The sequence below is a fragment of the Cavia porcellus genome, unplaced genomic scaffold (assembly GCF_034190915.1).
Source record: "Cavia porcellus strain 051 isolate PalLab524CR breed Dunkin Hartley unplaced genomic scaffold, mCavPor4.1 scaffold_13, whole genome shotgun sequence".
NCBI classification, from domain to species: domain Eukaryota; kingdom Metazoa; phylum Chordata; class Mammalia; order Rodentia; family Caviidae; genus Cavia; species Cavia porcellus.
The window spans coordinates 1,287,881-1,294,494 of record NW_026947496.1 but is presented as its reverse complement, the minus strand read 5'-3'; positions in this window follow the sequence as shown (position 1 = coordinate 1,294,494).

Genomic DNA, 6,614 nt, shown 5'->3' with positions numbered 1-6,614 from the left:
TATTCCCACAGCTTTACAGATTGCACTCATAGGAGATCCTTGCTTGGCCTCCTCAGCCCTATTCTGAAATCTAGATAGACATCTTCCTAATTCCACAACTCTTCATTTCTGCATATTGGTAAAAAACAGCATCATGTGGATGATGCCAAGATCTGCTCTCAAATTGAGCAGTAACTGGACACCTTTAAACCTTGACTGCAATGACCTCTCAGAATCTGAAACCTGACAACATCAAAATAAATCTTGGGAAACATTACTAATAGTGTACTTTCCCAAGCAATTCTAACATATGTTATCTTCTAAAATAAATGTATTATTCTTATTCAACCTTTTCTACTTTGATGGTTAGGGCTTTACTGGTTTTTGGGATGCTCTCAAGTCATCTTTTTTTATGCCTTTAGAAAGTACTTGTTTTCTTTCTTTTTTTTTTTTGTCTTTTTCAATTTTTATTGGTACCAGGGATCGAACTCAGGACTGCCTGCTTGCAAGGCTGGTGCTTATGCCGCTGAGTTAAACCCCCAGCCCCTTGGTTTTTTTTTTTTTTTAAGATGATAATCTCTTAATAAGATTTTGTTTTGTTTTGTTTTTCTTGCAATGATTCTCATGAAAATTTGGTAAATCAGCCAACCAGGACTAAAGGGTACTCTAAAGGTTAGACCGCTTTACAATTTCCTTTGCTAGAATAATTAGTGTATTATCCTTTATCTCAGTTTTTTTTTTAAAAAGTCTTATTGGTTGGACAAATTGGAAACAGCATCTTATCCAGAACATCAGCTCATGGTCTCTAGTCCATTTCCCAATATAGGTCATTTGCACTTGAAACTTAAAAACCCTGGCTTTTCATCTCTGCATTCCTATCATCAGTATGATCTGAGCTCCCACTAGACTCACCCCTGAAGTTTTGCTTATAGCATTTTATTACATCTACAATCTGTGTTTCCAATGCTTTCCAATTTCCTTCCATAAGCCAGTTCCAAAAGTTTTCAGACAACTTCACTAGGTAGAATCACAAAAAGATCGCCTCTTTTGCTCCAATTTTTCTGTATTTATCAGTTCTCTTCTTCTGATACACAATATTATATATCCAAGACTTAAAGGAGAATTTTGATTTAATTCATGTTTACAATCTGCGCCCAATTTACTCAAAGACACAAGCATGATGGCAGAAGAATGTTGCACAATGAAGTTCCTGAGTCCATAATGACCAGAAATCAGAGCAGGAGAAAAGACTCATAGAGGAAGGGGCCAGAGACCTCACACAGTCCCCATAGCCATGCTTCCTCTCCACTACCCACTCAGACACCCCCAAAATGTGGTAAACCTCTCGAGCTATCCCAAGCAATTCTACCATGCATTATCTTCTAAAATAAATGTATTATGCTTGTTCACCCTTTTCAACTTTGATGGTTAGGTTCTTATTGGTTTTTGAGATGCTCCCAAGTCATCTTTTTACACCTTTAGAAAGTACTTGTTATTGATGCATCCTAATATGGCTCATAACTTCCTGCATAAATGAAATTAAACTACCTGTCTTAATGATTTATACAAGTCCTTGAATCATAGACATTATTGTTAGACAAATAAAAATATTCTGTCATTGTTTATAATGTCATTTAGATGGTTTTAATACAGCAAAATTTCAAAATATAAAATGACTTACTTGTTTCTAGCAAAATTATGGCTTATTTAAACATGTTATTATTTCATATTAAAATCAATCAAAATGTTTAATCGCATACAGTAACACATTATGTTCTACACTACAAAAATTGAGTTTCCAAAGGATGTGCATAAAGTTAGGTAAATAGATAGATCTACATTTGTGTGTGTGTGTGTGTGTGTGTGTGTGTGTGTGTGTATATGTTTCAGGTCCTTTAAAAAGTTTGATATAGTCTATATTATAATAAGATCTTCAACCAGAGTAATTAAGAGTATTAAATATTATTTTCCAAACTTTGATTAAAGAAGAAAGTATGATCAGCTTTTGAAACTCTTGTTTCTGAATACGAGTGAATATGCTATTTCACTCAGCTTTTTAAAAAAGTGACTACATAATAGCTTCTTCAGTCAGTGAGAGAAATAGTTGCCAAGTCATAAAAATGACACTTAAAAATTATGATTGTCTTTCTTCTTCATATTTCAGTCTTTCTCTTTAAAGTACAGTCATTATTGAAAATGTAAGTTTTAAAGCAGAAAGTCAGAGTAACATTACACTCTGCAAATTTATTTGTTAACTTACTCATTTTTATCTATATATCACACTCTGAATTAACTCTTGTGCTAAGAGAAAATTTGCTATGTAGGATAAATTATTGCCAGTGTGTGCTCACTTTTCTTATTCATAAATTCCACGATGGTTCTAAGAGGACAAAGGATGATATAGGTAACAGTAAAGATGGCTTCTGAGTTTGATTTTGCCTGTATTTTCCCATGGGAATTATAAAATACTTAATTAAGTTGAATATCTTTATTAAATACATGATTTCTTAGGCAAAAGAGCCCTCCACCGTCATCAGCATATTGTAAATATTTTAGGAAACAAGTAAACCATAATGTAAAATTACATGATATTTAGCTTAAGGTAATTGGCATCAATGTTAAACTACTGCTATAAAAAAAGAAAAAAAAAAGCAAGCAAGCAAGAAATAAAATTGAAAACTACCAAATTCTGTAATACAAGAACTTTCTAGTGTGCATCAAATGAGATTAAATTTCTAACCATTTGACCCTTTGTCCTCTTTTTTTCCCTTTCCTTACAGGAACACCAAGTGCAGTCATTAACTGGGCCTGTTCTGTGCACAGCTGGGTCAGTAGGGAGGAGGGAGCCCTAGTAAGATCAAAGCCGAGTCCCATCTGGGGATTGCTGCTTATGTCTTGGGTGCAGGCCTGTTTCAGGGAGAAGCAGGGCTGCACACTTGCTATGAACATGAATATTCTGTCCCACGGCTTCCTGATACACTCTCATTCCATGTTGCTGACACAACACAAAAATAAGGAAAAGGAAGAACAATCCATATAAAGGAGATGAGAGCTGGAATACAAATCACAACAAAAGACAGAAGTCTCTGAAAATGTTGAAAGCAAGCATAAACTTTCCCGAAATTGAGCTTTAAACATGGGGTGCTAAAAGATTGTGAAAAAGTAGAGAGCTTTTGAACACAGGTTAAACCACAAGCTAGGGTAGCAACTTGATCAGCACAATGTTATTCACACGGTCAGGAAAATTTCACAGCGGTATGGTGAAAATTTATTACCATTTGTTTAGCTAAAAAAGTAAAAATTATCAAAATATACTAATACAGATCTTTATTATTTATTTACAAAATTCTTTTAAAGTGCACAGTGCTTTCATTATAAAGTATGGACTGATTAATTCATCCTACTGCTTTTACTTCATTCTCATCTATTTTGATTGATGGGGACACACGTCTAACCAGAGAATGGAGAAAAGAGAACCAAAGTCGGAATACAGGAACCTGAGGCCACAGAAGCCCTCTCTGCCAGTCAGAAATAAGAAAAAAGAAGGGTGTAAGGAGCGGGAGTGCCAACAGCTGCGGCACGTTTATTTATCCACTTGGGAGGTGGAGTCTCATGTGAACCTCTGCCTCATAGTTTCTCCATGTGCAATGTCTCAGGCACCCAGTGTTCTTGAGAGCAGAGCTGCTTATTGAAGTGACTTGCCTCAGGCGCTCTGTGTTCTTCAGGCTGGCCTTGGCTCTGCTGCAAGTGATCACTCCGTCTTTAGTCACTACCCACATCATAGGAATTTGGGTGAGGATGTTTGGATTTTAATGTTTGATTGCAATAGCATTCTATCCTACTCAGGACCCTTATGTATCCATTTGCAGAATGTAAGTGCTCTTTAGGTTTTAAAATATTTTCATTAGAATATGTTTGCAATATATTATGATTACATTCATCATGGGGGTTAGTCTGTAGAGATATCCTGACCAGGTCTTTTCTCATATAAGAGAAACCATATGATATTTAACTGCTCTTTATATTGAACTATTATTGAGATTTGATATTGTTCTAAGAAAGAATATTTAAAGTTTAGTCACATGCAATATATACTTATGTATCGCAAATTGATAGGCAAAATAATGATTTGTACACAAAAACTGTTGTATTCAATGTATTTGGGATGTTCATTTTCTCATATTTACAAAAAGTTCACAAAAATAATTTTGAAAAGAAAAATGTGTTTGTATGATAATACATATGTAATAGTTACATGCTGCAAACATGCACTAATAATTTTATTGAAACTTTGTCTCTTCCTCTTCCATACTTTGTTTACATCTCTATTATCGTAGGCTCCATCTTTTGTTTTGACTTAAGAATTTGTACTATTTATGCCTTATGTCCAATATTAAACTATGTTTACACTCTCAAAGCAGGAGATGAGGCTCTTTAAAAATGTTACAGGCTTGTTCTGAGTTTCATAAGTTGTTGTACATGGTTGATTAAAAGATCTATTATTCTCATGTAAATTGATCATCGGCATTTAGAAACAGCTATCCTGTTCTATTCTAATGTTCTTATAACTGCTGTCTCTCCCATTTATCTTAAATGTGTGCAGCATTAGATTGTCAAAATACTCATCATTTAATATAGCACATTCCTTTCCTCTATGAATGAAGCCCTAGCAATTACATTGCAAAATAGCTGTCAATTCTTGGCTTGTATTTAGTTTTGAGATTCTCCTTTCCATTTGGAAATCAGCTGCTCATTTCTAGGATGACTCCTAAGATGCACTGTTTTAGGAAGTAAAGTTTCTTGGAAGTAAATGCTCAGGTACAATTTCAAGTGAATTATTATATGAAACAAAAGCTCTCAGCACAATGGAAGATGAATAAATAAAGTTCAGGAGAGATGCAATAAATGGTAAGGTCTTATCGTCTGTCAATTAGTTTTAATCCGATCTAATGTGAAAACTGTAAATCACAAAAGTCAATGCTACATTCCACCAAATTACCTTTAATCATATAATAGACCAAAGTCTGTGCACAAAATGAGATTAGCCTGTAGCTCCTGAAGGTGAAACTGCTGAAGATTTGGTTAATGGCAATTCTTTGGAGAAGAGAACAGATGTGAGATTTTTTCTTTCCTGTACTAGCCTGTAATCTCTGAGAGCCCTGTGTACTAACTGGCTCAAGGCACCTTGGATAAGACATTCAACATCACATGAATTTCATCTCATATGAAGTTACAAGATCAATTACAAAATTTCAAGATCATTTTGTACATGATATTACTATTTAAATGCTATTTGCCATAAGATTTGACAAAGCAGAATAATGCAATTCATTTCTTTACTTATGAAGTCATAATTAGGATATTTATATCAATCTGTGTTATGATGATTATATCACAAGAGTATAAGACTAATTGCTGGAATTACTTAAAATACACTTAATACGACAATTAAAAACACATTAAGACTACTCTTGCCTTAAATAAGAAGAGGTATGAAAATCTACACATAAAGTGTGAGCTATAAATAAATATCTTAGAAATATAATCTAAAATAACTGCCCTTAAAAATTTGTAAATCCAAGTTTTTTCCCAAGTAAGAAATTCATTTCAGACAAAATAAATATCTAAAAAAGAGAAATACTTTAAAGAGCTACTGATGGAAATTACTTTAAATATGAGCTGATGAAGCACACGCACTTTTTAATCAAATTACACAGATATAGTTACATAATAAAAACTACATCTATGCATTTTACAGCTTTTATATATTAGAAGTTGTGATCTTCCATATTCATTGCTCACTGTATGATGGTTTTAATGCATTATATATAACATTAATCCAATCTGAATAAAGATGAGAAAATTTTAAGTAACTATTAAGGAAACATAGAATACAAACCAAATAGCTCAAAGTGAAAGTAATACAAAAATCTCAGATTCTCACCATCTTCACCTTCTCTAACAGATGGCCAACAAGTGCCGTGATGGCTGACAAGTGCCAGGCCTACTATAAACTAGGTCCAGAAACAATGAGCAAGACCTTTCAACCAGAGAAGTTCATGCATCATGATTTTTGACATAAAGTAGTTAGCTAACGCAAACTCCATACAAGGGGTTCAGGGAATGAGGGGAGACAGGAGGTGAGGAGCAGAAGGGGAAGACAAATGATTAAGATACAATGATGATTGCTTTTGTTACATCAATAGTGCATATCTAACTAAACCGTATCTCTGGATTCATATGTCTGTACCTACATAATTTGTAACCTGTCATAATAACTCAAACTATCAATACCTTTAATTTAAAAAAAAAACAACTCACATGGAGAGTTATACAAATAGCAAATATTTAAATCTCACAGGACAAATACAATTAATTTGTATTGTTTATTGAAGTTATTTTTAGTATCCTTTGTCTGAATTTATCTAATAAGGAATCATGCTACATTGTGCAAATGTTCCAGTTATTTACTACTAACACTAATAGAACAAAAAGGGGAGGTACTGTATTTTATTGGAACAACAAAAAGAGATTAAGTTTAAAGAGCTGAATTTAAGTGTTGCATTTGACAGTATTATCAAGAACCATGCATGCTTCTAACCTCATTCAATTTCTATTTCTTCAAATATGAAAAG